General features: G+C 41.0%; 1 long non-coding RNA gene across 1 annotated transcript in view; it reads left to right on the top strand.

Annotated features, from left to right (window-relative positions):
- Positions 1–14,630: 14,630 nt before the first annotated feature.
- The window catches only part of LOC144284502 (uncharacterized), a 57,878-nt gene continuing 53,683 nt past the window's right edge, over positions 14,631–18,825 (top strand). Inside the window, exons 1-2 of the long non-coding RNA XR_013352934.1 lie at positions 14,631–14,813; positions 17,405–17,467. This is a non-coding gene — a long non-coding RNA (uncharacterized LOC144284502). The remainder of the gene's footprint in view (positions 14,814–17,404; positions 17,468–18,825) is intronic.

Here is an 18,825-nt window from a genome sequence, read left to right as displayed (position 1 = left end):
TTGGCGCCTGCCTTTGGCCCAGGGCGCGATCCTGGAGACCTGGGGTCAAATCCCACGTCGGGCTCCTGGTGCATGGAGCCTGCTTCTCCCTCTGCCTGTCTCTCTCTCTCTCTCTCTCCCCGTGTGACTATCATAAATAAATAAAAATTAAAAAAAAATAAAACGCACAACCCAGTATATACACCTGTGAAACCAGTGCCCAGTCAAGATAGAGAATACTGCTATCACTCTTCAGAATTTCCTCTTGCCCTTTTTTTGTCCATCCTTTCCCTCCACTCTTGGGCCCGTTCAACACTGAGCTACTATTTTTGTCACAGATTTTTTTTCTTTCTTTTACGTTTTCTAGACTTTTATATAAATAGAACTCTTATGTCTGGTGTCTTGCACTCAACATAATGATTTTGACACTCATTCATTTTGTTGTGCACATTAGTAGTTTGTTTCTTTTTGTTTTTGACTAATATCCCATTGTATAAATGCATCACTTTTTGTTTATCCGTTACCTGTTGGTGAACATCTGGATTGTTTCAATTTTTGGTTATTGTGCATAGAACTGCTATAAATATTTGCATAAAAGTCTTTGTGTGGACATATGTTTTCACTTCTTTTGTGTAAATACTTGGGAGTGGAATGTCTGGTTCATATGTTTAACTTTTTAAGAAATTGCCAAAGAGTTTTTTCAGTTATTGAATCATATTACATTCCCGCCAGGCATGTATGAGAGTTCTAGTTGCTCAATATCCTCATCAACATTTGGTATTGTCAATCTTTTTAATTATAGTCATTTTAATGGATGTATGGTGGTATCTCACTTTAGTTTTAATTTCTACTTCCCGAAAGACCTATGTGGATTAATATTTTTGTGCTATTTTTCTTCTGCCATTAGTGAAGTGTCCAAATCTTTTGCTTATTTTTTATTGGGTTGTTTTTCTTTTAATTATTGAGTTGTAAGAGCTCTTTACATAGTTTAATTACAGGTTCTTCATTGAACAAATGCCTTGCAAACATTTCCCCCATTCTTTGGGTTGTCGTTTCATTTTTGTAACAATCTCTTTCAGAGAGCAAAATTTTTATTTTGATGAAGTATAACTCATTGATATTTTTCTTTATAGTTCATGGTATTTGTGGATTCTACTTTATTTCATTGTTCCTTATGTCTATCCCTATGTCAGTACTACACAATCTTGATTCTTGTACATAGTGTAAGTTCTTACACTATCAAGTTCGATTTTTTTCTTCAAAATTGTTTTGTCTATTCTAGAGTCATAAAATTTCGAGGAAAAATTTAAAACCAGCTTGTCATTTTCAATGAAAATGCCTGATGGAATTTTGACTGGGGTTGCTTTGAATCTATAGATCAATTTGGGTAGAATTGATATTTTAATAATAGAATCTTTCAATGAACTCATGAATTCCAATGAACTATGGATTGGATTCTTTCAATAAACTTATGAACATGGTATTTTTCTCCACTTACATGATTCTTCCTTAATTTCTTTCAGTAACATTCTGTAATTTTCAGTGAGGAAACTATATCTCTTTTGTTAAATATATTCTCTTTTTAAAAAGATTTTATTTATTTATTCATTAGAGACACGCACAGAGAGAGGCAGAGACATAGGCAGAGAGAGGGCAGGCAACATGTAGGAGGCCTGATGTGGGACTCGATCCCAGGACTCTGGGATCACACCCTGAGCCAAAGGCAGACACTCAACCACTGAGCCACCCAGGTGTCCCTCTTAAATATATTCTTAACTATTTTTGTTGTTGCTGTTTTTAGGTACTCTTATAAGTAGAATTTTTAAAATTTTATTTTCTAATTGTTTACTGCTAGCATATAAAATACAATTAAGTTTTGGGTATTAATTTTGTACACTTCAATCTTGCTAATGCATATATTAATTCTTATAGTTGTCATACAGATTCTTTAGTATTTTCATGCTGTCTACAAATAGAGTCCAATGTTCTTTCTTTCTGCCTTTATTTGCTTTTGCTATAGTTTTGGTTTCATCTATTTTTTCCTCCTTATTGTCATTTTACTGTTTTGTTGTCAATTTTTTGCTACCATTGCTTATAGGATACAATCCAACAGTACATTAAAATCTTGTCCTTGTGCAATTTAGCAGAGATCTCAAATTGCCAATCGTTAAAGGGCAGGAAAATAGCTGATGGATTAAAAAAAAGAAAAAAGATCCTGTGCGGGTATATAGTTGGCTGGAGGCAAGGCTACAATTTCAGCCCTTGTTCTGCTGTTGCTGTAACTGATGGGGTCAGTCACACTGAGGTCCTTTTGAGCTGGTTGGAAGAAGGGAAAAAATGTGTTAGAGGTGTGAGTGGAAAAGTATTAGCCAGAAAACACTGTGGACTTTTGAACTACTACTACTTGAAAATCTTCAAGGGAGTAGACCAATGTCAGCCATAGGCAAACATGACAATCAAATCCCAGTTCTTCTTCCTCTGAATGTCCACTACAAGCCGGAGAAATAGTCTCACATCCTTGTCTGCATGTCTGGACCCTTCTCTCTTCAACAGTGTTACCCTCCCTTCTCAAAGACCCTTTCCTATTCCCTAACAAAAGCTCTCAGGAAAGATCTGAATCCCTTTCAGTGATTAAAATTAGCTCTATCTACACACCTTGCTCATTATTATATTTTAACATGTCTGAAGATGCTTTGAGTTCCAAATAAATGAAGGTATAAGTACAATAGCAATACATAGAAAGGGCAGGAAATAGCATTTATTGAACATCTACTGTAGGATATCCAGGAGTTGTCATAATAAGATCTAAAATAGGATTTATAGCCTTATTATAGATAAAAGGGCTGGGGTGTAAAAGGTTAAGCCTTTTTTTACTAACTTGAAAAAAAGTTAGTATTTGTACTAACAAATGTGAACCTCAGTCACATTTGGGCTTTTTCCATTGCAGTCTTTGACTTCGATATTACTAAACACTTTCATTGTGTAATGTATTTGTCAATTTATCATTGACTCTAAAATAGTAGACTCTGCATTTGTTTGCAGAAGTGAATTCTCCATTATATTTCCAACCTCCCACATAGCACATGCAAATAGTAGGTACTCCATGCCAGCTTGTTGAATTGATCCGAATACCAACAGAACCATGTTTCTATTTTCTTTATTTATTCATTCATTAATTAAACAAATACTTTTTTGTAGTCAGGCACGTAGATCTAAGTAGGAGTCAGATAAATAAAATAAGCAATTAACTCTACACAGCAATGCAAGTTATGATTAGAGGGATGAATAAAATATTGAGGAAACAAAAAAGCTACCTAGTTTGCCCTTAGGATGTCAGCAAAGGCTACCTGAAGCAGGGATATTTTGGCCTGTAATGTCAAGAATGATGCAATGTGAAAGAAGGAAGATCTCTAAACAGAGGGGGCAGTCATGTGCAAGGTTGGAAGGGAGAGAGAGCAGGACACATTTAAGAAAATGTAAGTAGTTCAGTATATTGGGACATAGAACGTGAGACATGGCATGATGAGAGATGAGGGCAGGGAACGAAATATGTGCCAACTTTAAGATTATTGTTTTTTGAAGCTCTATCCCAAGGGAGCCACTAAAGGTATGTCATCGGCAGGTGGGAGAATTAGATTTTTTATTTTAAAAGAACATTCCGGCTTCTTTGTGGAAAGTGATTGAAAGGGGGCAGGACACCGTTTGGGAAATAATTGCCAAATTCTAGGTGAAAGATGATTGTGGTCTAAACTAAGGTAAAGAGTATGGGGTTGGGGAATGGGCAGTTCTGAGAGATAATAAAAGTAAGATGAATAGAATTTGAAGCCTGATTAATTTGGGGAATAATGCAGAAAGAGTTGATGAAGATGATTCTTGGGTTGGGGTCTGGGAAAATGCTGGACAATACTTTCATTTAATGAGCTTTTGAGCCTAGTTAAAGTATTTTCTGCAAAAGAGTATCTCCAATGAATACCATCCCAAACAATGTACTAAAATCTTAAGTTCATCATAGCTATGTCATTGAATTATTAGCCCCTGTACCCCACTCCCCCAACTAATTTGCCATATCTATGACACCATCCTTTTCTAAGTCACTAAGGCTGCAAACATCATGTTCATCATTGGTTCCTCCTCTCCTCAGCCCTCCCTCCAATTTCAGTTAGTCACCAAGGCCTGTTAATCATCCCTGACTAATGCCTCTTGAGTCTGCCCTGTCCTGCCATTCCCACTGTCATAACTCTAGCCTGAGCCCCTATCACTTCATGCCTGAACTATTTCCTAGCTAGAACAGTTTCCTAACTTGCCTCCATACCTCCAGTCGCTTCCCAGTGCAATTCATCTGGCACCCCAGGGCCAGAATGATTTTCTTTAAATACTGCTTTCATCACTTCTCCCAGCTCAAGTGTGCTCAGCACACTCTTCTCCAGACAGATGAGTTACTCACCGCCTTCCCAGCATGTCTTATGTATTCCCACCTAGGGAACCCTTGCTGGAATGTGGCTTTCTCCTAACTTTTTCCTCTACCTCTGCCTCCCTAAATAGTCCTCATCCTGTTGGGCTCAGCTCCAGTCCCAGCTTCTATGAGTTTTCCTGTCCGTCTACAGCAATCTCTCGCCCCTAAATCCTCTGACACCCAATACCCATTTTGCTGACCTTCTTGTGTTCTTCTCTAAGTCTTGCAGGCTTCTCAGGGCCGAGACAATTGGTCTCTTCTCCAGGCTTGGGTCTCTTTCTCCATGCAGTGGAAAGAAAACCAGATTCTGGTCAGCTCACAAATGCTGTTATTTCTTGCTGTCACTTGTGCTTGCAGCTGGAGACAGGTTACTCCAGTTTGATGAGTGTTTGCCCACTGTCGCTGGGTACCCTTGTTGGTTCAGGTCCCAGCAGGGACTTGTGTTAGGTGCCAAGAGCACAACTCTTTCTGATTCACCTTCTCACGCCCCACTGTTGTTACTCAAGCATGTTGTTGGCTCTGATCAGCTAGACCTGGAAAGTCTTCTGCATTAGCTACTCATGGCACAGAAATCAGCCTTCCTGTCCTCAGCCTTTGTTATTAGTCCAGTTACCTCCTGTCCTCCTGGTTGGCTCCCCTTTGGGAGGCATCCAGTCCTTTTGTAAATTAGTCCAAGTCCTCTTCAGAAACCAACATTCTCATACCAAGGTTTACTTTATATCCAAGATATTTGTGGCAACAGTATGCTTCCTTATTCTCCTCTCTCTCCAGCAAGGAATTCCTATTTATCCTACATTTACACAGCTAATAGAGTGAGCCTATCTGATGGAGGGAGGATGGGAAAGGGAGGGAATCACATAAGTGACCCTATACAGAACAAAAGTAATTCACCCCAAGATCAGCTTTAGTTACAACCTTATGCAAAGGAGAGGCCTATTACATTTTTAGGTGCCTGTACCCCAAATTACTTTTTTTTTATTTTATTTATTCATTTATTTATTTATTTTTTTTCCCAAATTACTTTTTAAAAAATCTCCTCCTCATGTGCAGATCTGTTCTTACTCTTCTGTGTCCTTCTCCATGCCTAAGGAGCCTATATCCTGCAGATGGCATCTCCAGGGCACCCTGGCCCAGTGCTCCCATGAGTCTGGGCTAATGAATGACACCTGCAGAAGTCTTCCTCCCAATTGACAGCAGTCTGGCAGGGCTCCACTGTCTCTAGCAAAAGGACTTGTGCTCTCTCCTGTTGCTTTAATTGTCCAGTCTCCAGCAATGCCACTCCTTTCCGGTGCCTTTTCAGGCTCAAGTGGTGACAGGTTTGTGTTGTTGCTCTTCCCTAACACTTCAACATCCCTCAATGACTACCTTAGTCCTGTTTCTTCATTAAACTCTCTTTGCTCAAACTGTTTTTTTAAATTTTTTTTTTTTATGATAGTCACACACAGAGAGAGAGAGAGAGAGAGAGGCAGAGACACAGGCAGAGGGAGAAGCAGGCTCCATGCACCAGGAGCCCAACGTGGGATTCGATCCCGGGTCTCCAGGATCGCGCCCTGGGCCAAAGGCAGGCGCCAAACCGCTGTGCCACCCAGGGATCCCTGCTCAAACTGTTTTTAATGCATCACCTGTCTGCCTCATGGACCCTAACTGACACAGGGCTCTCTCAAAAAAACCCAGGTGAATTTGAATACATTTGTCTCTCCCATGGCACTAATCATGGTGACTGACCACTACAAAATCACTCGTAATCCTAATTAAGATAGATATTAATGAGCCAGGCTTGTTCTTCTGTGTGAATTCAGGGCTTCTGTTGATAAACCATACTGCCAGATGTGACACCTGTAAGCAGTATTCTGATTATTGCATGGTGGGCTTGACCCTTCACGCTGACTGGTTGCCCACTTATGGTAAAGGATTCAGATTATATTATCCTATTCATTGATAGGGGTGGCACATTGAATAGACATAAGAGCCTGTCCAAAATCCAGCAAAATATCTCTGCCATCTTCCCATGCTCAGTTTTAGGACATTATGAAAGATGCTATTCTTTATGAATCTAGTTTTCCACTCTCCTAGAGGATAACCTGACAAGAGTCATTTCAAGAGGGCTGAGGCTTCAACACAACTACTTTCAGGGTAATTGAGATGATTTGTCTGCCATACCTGTTCTGTTTAACAAGGGCAATGCTCATTCTCAGAAGTGGAAGAGCCACTAGTGAGCTACCATCATCAAAGAGAAACTCTAACCAGATGCCTTAGCAGAGCTTGCTGTTTTGCTGCTCACTGAAGGCCTCAGAGACTCTTGTTTTAATTATTGTTTCTCTATAGATCATGTTCCTGAAAGAAATTCCAAAATATCTCCAAGTTATTTTAGTTGGGTATTTTCCCTGCCAATCTTAAAATCTGTGTTTCTGCTCATTGCTTCATAATGTTTCTTCCCAATTAGAAAAGGAGAGAAAAGATTTCAGGATATTTTCCCCTGGGATGCAGTGTAAATGTCTCCTGGGGACGGATTTCTTCATTCACATGTAAGGCTGCAGGATCCAGAGGGGCCACCACATGCAAATTTGAAACAAGCATTTCCAAAGCAGAAGTCCAGCACCAGCCCTGTCACACATGCGTAAAACAAATTATCCAATGGGAGCAGTACATAAATCACTCAAGAGAGAGTGCCAAAAATTCCACTGCATTCCTTCCAGAATCTAAAACCCAAACATGTTAGAGCTCCAAGCCCTTACCAAAAAATTCTGAGGGGAAAATGAACTGTGAATAACTATGGAGAAAGTGTAAGCAATTTATCCACCTGATGGGACCACCTGCTAATCAACGTTCACACAGTATTTTGTAACCAGCTATGAATCAAAATTCTTGAACTAAGTTTATGACTTAAAAAGCCAAGGAGTCCTGTCATCATCAGCACTGCTATTTACCAGTGACTGAGACAGAACCTGCATGAGTTGCTATGCTTTGTAAGGATGTTGATCTACGTGGGTTGTGTCTGATTTGAGGGAGGAGCATTTGGGCTGGTTTCAGACACTAAGATTAATGGGTAGTACAGTAAATCACAATCATAGAGAAAAAGAACCTTGGAGGAGGAGGGTGAGTGTTTTAGTTTTTCAACCCACTGTACACCCACGGAAGAGAGAACGCTGTTTGTATTAGAAATGTCTGGGAAAAGGTACTTCTATTCATCTTTTTAAGTAAATGTGCTCTTGTAAAAGGCACAGCATTTGTGCAAAACTTTTCTAAAAAGTATTTATTGAGGCAGATAGGAGATAAACTATTCTTATAGCAAAATATCTGCCCTCCCATGAGTAGAGAGTTAAATAGAGCCAAACCTGAGGAGCTCTACACAGCTGGAAAAAGAAAAGTGGGTTCAGCTACAAAACCAGTGCCCTTAAAATTTCTTAAAGGGGCACAAAGTCTTGGAGTGAGCTATAAGACTTGATCCAACATCTATGTATTATTTTACTAGAGCTGCTATAACAAAATACTGCAAACCAAATGGCTTCAAACAACAGAAATATGTTCCTTCACAGTCTTGGAAGGCAGAAGAATGAAGTCAAGATTTCAATAGAGCCACACTGGTTCTGAAATTTGTGGAGTAGTCCTTCGTTGGCTCTTCCTAGCTTCTGGTGTTTGCCAGCAATCTTTGGCATTGGTGGGATTGCAGCTGCAGCTCCTCAGTCTCTGCCTCTGTCATCACATGACACTTGCCCTGTGTGTGTGTCTTTCTTCTGATAAGGACACAGGTCATAATAGACTAGGGGCCTACCCAACTCCAGTATGACCTCATCTTAACTAATTATGTATACAACAACTCTATTTTAAATAAGGTAACAATCTCAGGTACTAGTAGTTAGGGCTTCAACATACCTTTTTCGGGAGAGGGCACAGTTCAACACATAACAATTTACATATTAATTATGGCAGGAATAAGGTTTAGAAGTTAGGAACTTTCTTCTCTTTTATTTCTTTTCTCCTTTATCCTCTCTTCTCTCCATCCTTATTTCTTTTCTTCTCTTTTCTTTTCTGCTCTGTTTCCAAGAGTAGCCACCCTTCACCATTTGAGAGAACCTTGAGGTCATATCTGTATTATACTCATGGCTTAAGAGTCATGTCCATATTTCATTCATATGTGTCTGTTGAGGTGGCTCCATGGAGGGAGGAAATACAACCCATTTTGTTCATGCTATATAAAGTATTGATCTGATAGGAGCAATGGAGGCACAGTAACGAAAGGAAGAGAAGAGCAAATATGGGCAGTGTTCATTCAAACACAGCCCAATGGACAAGCAAACTCATCCAGTGGATTTTCATATTATGGCTCCCTGGCCAGATGCTCCCTGTAACAGCCAACTATACCCTATTCTCTCTTAGCTGACAATTTACTACTTACTATCACCCAAGGAAGCCCACTTACTCTGTTTTTGTGGTTGCTAAGCAAACTTCTCACTGTAGTTTAATTTTTTAAGGAGAGATTACATTAGTTGCATTAACAAAAATATTCACACCCAGGGTTTGATAAACTTTTCCTGTAAAGGGCAAAATTGCAGATATTTGAGGCTTTGTAGGCCATAGCGTCTCTGTTACAACTACACAGCTCTGTTCCTGTGGTGCAAAAGCAGCTCTAGACAACATGAAAACCAAGAGTCATGACTGTGTTCCAATACAACTTTATTTACAAAAACAGGTGTCAGCTGGCCCACAAGCCATGGCTTGTTGACTTTGATCTAGACCATAGGACAATAAAAGGAAATGTTTTGTTTTGTTTTAGTAAAAATTTGAATTTCTCTTTTATATGTAAATCTTGGTCAGTTGGGTTAATGTGTACTGCCTTTGAGAAACAGTTTCACTTTCCAAGTGCTGACAAATACAAGAGTATGAATGCATAAGACTGAAGGGCAGATCTTTGAGGATAGTTAATTCACAAGCACATTGTTACCTCATAAAGCATCATGGCAACTGTGGGCTGGGTTCTCCCCACATAAGGATAGGATCTCATGCCCAAATCTCATGTTGGGATTTTTTTTTTTTTTAATTTTTGTTTGGGGCCTCAAAGTGCATTGAGACTAAACAGTTTTGCAAAGAAAGTTCATAGAAATATGAACTGACTGGTTAAAACTGGAAGCTAGGATGAGCATCCAGGTTTCTCAGCCCCAGTCTCCCAGCTGGTTTACTGCTTCGTAGTTTACGCTCTACATCTGTGGTCTGCTGATTTGGACTTTGCTGCTAAAAATTATCATAAAAGCTTGTGGCCTGGGATTTAAGTCATAAGGTAGCAGTAACCTAGTGTCAATGATGATGATGAGTAAGCACATGAGTTGGTACAAAGTTGCCAAGAGCACCCAGAGGCTCTTAGGATTTTTTTGTATATGTCCTTAGAAAATGTTGAATGTCATTGACCATTTATTGTCTAGGTATTTATCTCAACTTGTCTTGAACCCATGTTTTGGCTTTACAATGAATTCAGATAACAAATTCCATGTGTTTACCTCTCTTCTAGACAAGAAGACCTTCCTGTTCCTTTAGAGTCTGTTTTTATCAAAACTGCTGGTGTTGTAACTGAGAGATGCCGCAGGCTGATTATCCCAGAAAGCTCTTAGGGGAGAGCTATGTTGAGGGTATCGATCACAAAAAGGGTCTTTGGGTGCCTTACATAGCCCATGACTTCAAAGTAACACCATTGTACAGAGATTTCCCAACATTTTTAGCCACCAAAACTTGCTTGATAAAAACCAAAAAACCTTGCATGGGTTCTTAGATAATATTGACAACAGATGCACTGGCCTACTCATAGACCATTTCATTTTTCCCCACAGAATGTAACATCATATCACATACTTTTTTTTTTTTTTTTTAGTTTGGCTCCCCCCACACTAGAGCACAAACTCCATGAAGGCAAAGGTTTGGTCCGTTTATCCCCTGACACTCAAATAGTTCCCAATGCACAGCAGGCATCCAATAAATAGTGAACAAAGGAAATAATGTGGGAGGCATGGAAGCCAAGCCCAAGCCCTCGGCTTCTATCCAGTACCAAGCCTGAGGATATTTTATGCCCCTGTGGAGTGGATCATGACTGGCATAGAGCTTTTATCTTGTGACGGTCTTTCAACCACTCTGTGAGGCGAGCAGAGTGCATACCATTATTCTCAATTTGAAGATGAAAAAAGAGACTCAGAGAAGATAATGGATTGGTTCGTAGTCACCGTGGTGGAAAATGGTAATGTAGAGCGAAACAGTTGAAAAATGCACAACACATTTCAAACTATTTTGACTGCAACTTATAGGAAGGAGTGAATTTTCAATTATGATCCAGAAGGGGCCTCTTGGTGGCTCAGTCAGTTAAGTGTCCGACTCTTGATTTTGGTTCAGGTCATGATCTTAGGGTCCTGGGATCAAGCCCCACATTGGGCTCTATGCTAGGAATGGAGTCTGCTTGAGATTCTCTCTTTCCCCCTCCCATCATGTGTTCCCTCTCTCTCAAAAATGAATCTTAAAATTATGACCCAGAAAACACATACACAACTGAAACAAATGTTTTTACAAAAGAATGCCCTAATGTAATATCTTCTGATATTTTTATTCTAACTAATTTTTAAAAATTCTAGTTGCAACCACAGACTGAAAAGGTCTTGTCTCCCATCCATATATTCTTGCATAGCTTCCCCTTTCATGTCATCTCTTCTCTTCATTTTGAAAATGAAATAATAATTGCCTTCCCAGGCTCTACTTGAAGTCAGCCCAGTCTGGGGAGCAGGACAGCTCCTCTGTGCTGGAGTCAGAGAACATAAAGCAGTCAGGATACCATTGGAGGGTAAACTGAAAGCTTTTATTGGGGCAGCAGAGGAGAGAAAATCAAATCTGAACGCCTAGACGTTTTGGGCAGGAAACAGTTAAGAGACCACTAGATACGTTGAGCTGCCAAGACCACCACAATGTTCGTACAAAGATTAGACAGAGAACAGATGTGAAGTAACTAGAGTCCTTCAGAGCAAGATAGCGACGACATAAATTAACCTTGTCTAGGGCCTGACACAGGGACCACGCGCTTTTTGAAGTCTTAAGAGCGAAGCCATTTTTTATGGACTCTCCAAGGTTATATACCTTCATCCAACAGAACGAGTTTAATTAGAGCCAGTTGTTTACAGGGAAGGGAAGTGAGCCCAGTGGGGACTATCAGGGTGACTGCATAGAAAATAAACGAACGAGCCTGCAAAACAGCTGAGGTTTCCTTGAGTTCTCTTCGGCTGATAAGATTCCCTTCACCCCTCGAGATTACTTTTGTCTATTTTCCTGAAACTGGAGAAACAAAGAGGTGAAAACATTCCAGACTCCGGATCCTCCAGTTTGGCAGGGTTTTGGTCAAAGTCGCCTCTTCTGGTGGTGGGGCAGGGGGCTGTTGCACACCCAGCCCCTGGAGGACTACTACCTCGGCGACCCCTGGCCCCTGTGGCAATGCCCTGAGAACAGCCACCTAGGCCCTGGGCCGGCCTCATCCATGGATGTTGAACCTGAGGAAGACCTGGCACTGTGGTTTCCCAAAGAAGAATTCTCTACTCAGGGGAGGCCCAGCTGGGGTGGGATTTGAGCCAGAGACAGCTTTGTTAGGTCTGCATCCCAGAAGACAAAGGATTCTGTGCAGCACCGACAGGAGCTTGTGGATCCAAGGCATGCTAGGAGCCCCAACCTAATGTATTTAAGAATCACAGAGAAGGTGGGAGCTGTGCCCAGTGGGCAGTAGAGGGGGTGCGAGGGTCTGGATCCAGTTCCCCTGAACATCTGGGGGAATGTCTGCTCCTCTGGGGGAAGAACCAGGTAATTAAGCAAGGCTTGGGAGAGGGAATAGGTGGATAGGAAGCCACTCTTAATGGAAGGCACTGGGCTCACACGAGTCTCTGGCTGAATGTACTGGGTTGCAGGGGCTGGAAACAGGTCAGGGCAGACGCAGGTCCCAGAGCTACATTCCTCGTGCTTTGGGTAGCTGTCTTCCACGCCCATCTCACACAGGCTCTGGGCCTTCATGGAGAGACACAGATTAGGCCAGGACAGCCCGGGGCTCCCCATGAACTGATGGAATAGATCCAGGACAGAGAACAGAGAACAGAGAAACTGACTCCTCTCTCAGGTGGGAGAGCTGTTTCCTTTTTTTTCCCCCTGGGCCAAGTTGATCCGTGGGCGGTGGAGCCTATGTTCTGGCTGTAGCTCTCATGATCACTGAAACAAGTTCCCACTCTAAAACATCCCTTCCAAACTGCCTGAAATACCACGTAGAATTTGAGTTAAACAGTGCGGCTGAAAAAAAAATTAGTCTCCAGAGAGATTGGAGAGAATTTTCATCATTCAAATCTTTCTGTTCACTTTGCTCGTTTTCCTCTTAACATCAGATGGAGGTCCCTGTAAGTCCAAGTGATGGAACACATTTTGGAAAAGAAACTCAGTTTTGGAGTAAGGGCAGTTTCTGGGCAAGGCAATCAGGTGCAAGTTGCGCGTGATGTCTTTGGTGTGTGTGTGTTTGTGGGAGATAGGGTGGTCAAGAAGCAGATTTGAGGAAAAGGATCTAGGAGGATCCAATGAAATAGACAAGGGCCAACAGAGCTACACTTTGCTGAAATTCTTCCTAAGGCTTTAATGTACCTTGCCTTCGTCTGTTCCTTCTGTTCCTAAATCTCCACCTTGCAGAGTTTATGTTTCCCTCTGTGGGAGATGCTGTTGCCCAGGGCCGGAGAAAAGCCTTTGCTGCCTCCTGCCCCTGGCCTGAGTCCAGGTGAGACCCTCACTTGCAGTCCTGAGCAGACATTACAGCGAGCGCTTCCATGCAGGGACCACTTTGGATTCCTGTTTGCTTCTGCCCCTAACCCCTAGCTCAGGAACATAGGAGGCATAGAGTAATGTTTGCCCAAAGACTGTTTCCCCCAAGGGGTGGTGTGCGCACATTCCACACTTGTGTGTGGTCTGAGGACTTGGTATATTCTGTTCCTTCTTCTTGCGGTGCTCTCCCTTTCCACACCACCAGCAGGTGCCTCCCTAGCTATCCCTTAAGACCCAACTCATAATGCCATGGGCTTTTCTTAGTCTTTTCTGTCTTCGTGTAATTTCTCTGTGTGAACACCTAGTAATACATGTGTCATAGTGTGTTATCAGTGGTGATTTCTTTCTTAACCTTACCCACTTGACTTTGACCTTTTTGGCATCATTTGGATCTTATTTCCAGCACATAGCACATTATGTGGCACCTAGTGGCTTCTTAGAAATCTTTTGGTGAATTGATTGGACCTTATATAAAATTATTTCCAAAGGACCTCACCAACATCTCCAGTGGTTTTTCAGCCTCCATTATGGCCAGATGAGCGCCCAGCAGCAGAGACAAAAACAACACTTGGGATGGAATATGAGTAGCTTGGTCTACTCATTTCAGTTTGCCATGAAGAGCTAACTCCCCCTGCTTATCAAGTCAAACTCCCTTAATTTTCTTTCTAAACATTTTTTGAACTTGGCATCTGAAGAGGCACTTATTCATTTGGCATATTAAGAGCTGACATGTCTTTCTGAGCCTGCTGAGTAGTGAAGGATTTTCAAGAAATAAAAGAGTTTGTACAATGATTGCAACTATAATCCATAAAATGAGTTTGTACAATGATTGCAGTTATAATCCATCAAATACTTGTCGGCAATGAAGCTGTGTGGCTCTGTGGCAGATATGCTGGGTTTGCCTTTCTGATGGCATGGAGAAAATGGACAGAGGACTGAAGCATGGGGCATTTTGACTTCACATCTGATTGTCTGCCTTTGGATAGACCCTCATTGCTAAACCTGTCGGAAGGGGCTACTTGTTCCCAAGAGCTGAGGCCATTGGTGGGACAATTTGGAACATGAAGTCCTTTGCCATGGCCATTTTTTATCCTTGGTTGAGAGGGAAACTATCAGAGTTTCTCTTCCACAGGACTCAAGACCTCCCTTCCTCCTTCTGTCACCTTTTCCACCTCCCTCTCTCTCTAGTTTACTTTTCATTATGAACGTTTTCAAATATGCCTAAATTTGTGAGAATGCTATCATAAATGCTATCATAAAACCTCTATGTTCCTATCACCCAGATTCGATAATTATCAACATTTTGTTTAGCTCTGTGTGTGACCTTCTGATCACAGACTTGATTTCTCAAATCCTTTCCAGTTCTAATACGATATATGTGTTTCTTTATCTCTAGCCTCCTGTGCTAATTGTTGTCTCTCCATTATAAGGAGTATGGATGAGGTACATGTATATTCAAACCGCAGTGGCAGATCTAAGGGATGAGGTGCATTTGTGACAGGTGCTTTCATCTCTCGACTTTTTATCGATGCCCCAAGGCCATGTGCACAAAGATGCGATCTAAGGATCTAAGGTAAGAATGCTGAGCTTGCTATGCAAATGTAGCTGCAGGACATGCTCCTAGTGGATGCTTCCAGCAGAACAGTTGCTCTTAAGTTGCTCTGTATAGAAATTTTGGTGCCACCAACAGTGGCAACATTAATGTCCAGCTTCTGGAAGCCAGATATCACAGTCACCTCAGCTTCGAGACATGTATTTATTTTACATTCTTTTACGATGTCTCTTTGTTTTTGTGCACAAGGAAGTCTAGCTAATCATTTTTACTTTTTCTTTTTGTCTTACCTTCTCTTCCTTCCTCTCCCCTCTTCTCTTCTTCTCCAGGCCAAAGAAACTACTGTTAAGCATTTACAACTTTAAAATTTAAAAATTAGATGAAATGATTAAGGTTTTCTAATGTATGGGTAGTATTTAAAAATTGACTTAATATTTAGCCTTAGACCTCTCCAGCCATCTACATAGTTAAAATACCTCTGCCTAAAGCAACTTGACATTTTTAAATATCATCTTGATACTCATAGTTTTTGTATATGTCAGTGTTCCTTAGAGAGCTGGGTTACCAAGAAAGATGGGTGGAAGTTTCTGTTTTTGCTTTTTTTTTTTAAGATTTTAATTTATTCATTCATGAGAGACACAGAGAGAGAAAGAGGCAGAGACATAGGCAGAGGAAGAAGCAGGCTCCCTGCAGGGAGCCTGATGTGGGACTCAATCCCTGGACTCCAGGATCACACCCTGAGCCAAAGGCAGACGCTCAACCACTGAGCCACCCAGGCACCCCGAAGACGGGTGGAAGTTATTTAAGCCATTTAAATTGTTTACCATTTGTAATGTTTGACCAGTCCCTGGAAAAGCTTTACATTAAAAAAGCACTGTGTGTGAGCCTTATGTCTGTTAAATGTTTTACAGTCATTCACTGACTCTCAGATTGAAAACTAAGGCCTAGAAGAAAAATACAGCTTGGCTAGCATTGCAATGCAGTGACTATTAAATTTAAAATCAAGGTCAGAGAAAAAAAGGCAAAAGACAATATATATGTGATATACGTATGTAGGACCGTATGTCCAAATTTTACATCACAGAGGGAACTGATTCATGAGGTAGAGAAAGCCCCTCTGTTAATTGAACTCAATGTTTCTAATTTCAAAATTGCTGCCTTGAGTTTAGAGCTTCACTCTTAATATGTTAATGAGCAAGTTACAGCGTGTTTACATTTCTATAACATGTGTTCTACTTCATCTCAGCTATGGAGTTAACAGAACTTTGGAGAAGTGATGTAAGCTCTCTGGAACCTTGTTCTAAAAAACAGACTGAAATATTCTTAGTGTTCTTTTTGCTTGACATGCTGTACTTTAAAACCAGGACATTAGGCTAGGTCAATTTTGTCAGGTGCTGATAGCTCCTAACAAGGACATATGCATTAAAATCAAATAATTAAGTTGCCTGGAAGCTAAAAGTGTAAACATAACTATAAATAAGAAACATTCTTGTTTACCTTTTCTGTTGTGGCTCTGAGCTTAACCTCCAGGTATTAGTACATACACATCACACATATGGATTTTGGATGGTACACAGGGTGGGAATTTGGTCTGCTGAACACCATAAAGTAAAAGTACCTGGTGTTCAGCTCTTAACAAATGTTGGAAGGTTTTTTCCCTTCTTTTCAAATTAGTGTTACTTGGGGGAGATATGTGATGTGCCAATTAATATGTATACTTTTTCAATAGTTCTTTTTTCTCTTAAAGCTTTGAGGCAAAATGTCAAGTCCTCTGCAGCCAGTCACTTTTTGTAATTTTCCTCTCTATCCCAATGAGTGGCATAAACTCTGTTGTCATGGCAGGTGCATACCAATGTACCATATGGCAGCCTCTGTATCAGCCCTGTCACCAAGCCCTCCAGGAAATGAGGCTCTATATTTTTCTCAGGAAAAAAAAAAACCCAAGATCAGACACAAACCCTTGCTCATTTCCAAATTGCTGACTGCCAATCATAAAAGAATTTCACCAAAAAATTAATAGTGGGGAGATTTGGGGAATATTGTTGAGCCTCATGTTGGGACAGTCCATCATTCATTATTTTATGAATATTTAACTGAATCCTTACTCTAGGCCAGAAACTATTATAGGTGAAGGGCATATACAAGGAAAAGAAGAAAAAATTACAGAAAACAAAATAAGCAAGTAAAATATCCATCATGATGTTTTTGATGGAGCTATGCAAACAGCTGGAATTTGGTGACATGGTGAGAGGCTGGCTGGCCACTTCATAGAGTTGGCTGGGAATGACTGAGCTGATGAAGTTGTATTAGAATCAAGGACCGAATCTCAAGAAGAAACCAGATATAGATATGCAATGATCAGCAAGCAGAGAATTCAAGTGCAGGTCATAGCCAGTGTGAAATTCCAAAGGCAAGAAGGTGTCTAATGTGTTTGAAGAAGAGAAGGAAGGCAGTGTGTTTGGAAGGAGGGAGTGTGTGGCTTCATAAAGATTATTGATTATGGAGGGCTTCTTAAAGCATGGTGAGAGGTTTGCATTTTGTTCTCAGAGTAGTCCAAAATAATCAGAAGATATTATTTGAATCATTGTTTATGTTTATGCTTCACTATGTAGGAAATGAACCATTGAGAGGAAGAGAAGCAGCAGGCCTGGTGAGAGAAAAGGGTACATCTGGAAGTAAGTTTGAATAGGAGTTGCTGGTGATTTAAATCTGGGAGTTAAGAGAAAAGAGAGGATGAAGGATAACTTCCAAATTTGGGGTTTGGGCAGTTGACGAAACAACCCATTTATTGTGAGGTGGGAATTTTTGTGGGGTAAGTTCCTTTTTAAACAACTAAATGGAGATATGAAGAATGTATCTGGATTCTAGAGGGCCCAAAGACAGCAATCTGGGGTCATTGCCATATAGATTTTTTTTCAAGCCACGGGTCAAGGTGATGTCACCTAAGGTGAATGCATAGGAAAAGAAAAAGGTCCAAGATAAAACCCGAGACATCACAAAATGTATAGATCCATGAGTGGAGGAGGAGATGGTAAAGGTTCAAAAACTTAGGTAGGAGGAAAATCAGGGGTTTGTGATCTCACCAAAGACCAAAGAAGAAACAGGATATTTTCAAGAAGGAGGTAATGAGACTCAAGACACCTGATGTCATTGGACTTCTCACTTCTGTTTCCCCATTAGCCAAATCTTAAGCTTCCACCTCAAGAGAAGGCAGGTTTCTATCCCTCTTTTGCTTGTGGTCCAGGGCCCCAATGACTAGTTTTCATTTCTCCATTCTAGAAGCAACAAGTCATTTTATCCAGGCTTAGGCAAGACTTCTCTTGCCTTGTTTCTGGTTCCCAACCCAATCATTTCACAGGTGCACCTTCCCTGCAGCAAGCCCTCCCACCCAGCTGGTCTTTGTCTCATCGGGAGGACCTGACAATTGAGACAGAGAACTCAAAGGAGGTCTCAAGGGAAGAAGAGTGTAATCATACTCTGCTTTGGGACTGCACCTTTGCCTACAGATCTATTTGAAGGCTGGAGCCCACAAATAAAATGCTCTTTCTGTTATTTCTTAGGGATAGGCATTGAAATAACTATAGGGAGAATAAAGGAAAACACCATTTCTTTGGGGAAAATGAAAGTGTTCAAAGCAAACTGATTCTGCAATCCATAAGCAAGCAGGAGAGAAATCAAAGTAATATCTGACAGCTAATGAACTCATATCCCTCAGAAAAGTTACAGGAATACATCTTATAATCTACCTCTATTAGTTACTGTTTGTTGCATCATATATTAGCCAAAAATTTCATGGCTTAATAAGAGAGTATATTGTCTCATAGTTTCTGTGTGTCAGAAATTTAGAAGCAGCTTAGCTAGGTCTTCAGATCATGGTCTATAAGGAGGAGGCAGACACAGTGCCAGCCAGGACTGGAGTCATCTGAAGGCTTAACTGGGGCTGGAGAAGCCACTTCTAAGATGGCTATTGGCAGGAGGTCTACATTCCTTGTTGGGGGAGGGGGGATAGGGGAGTGGGGATTCCTTCCATAGG

This window comes from Canis aureus, chromosome 15, assembly GCF_053574225.1.
Source record: "Canis aureus isolate CA01 chromosome 15, VMU_Caureus_v.1.0, whole genome shotgun sequence".
In the NCBI taxonomy this organism is placed as follows: Eukaryota; Metazoa; Chordata; class Mammalia; order Carnivora; family Canidae; genus Canis; species Canis aureus.
Note: the sequence above shows the minus strand (reverse complement) of the source record. Positions and strands in the feature narration are given on the sequence as shown.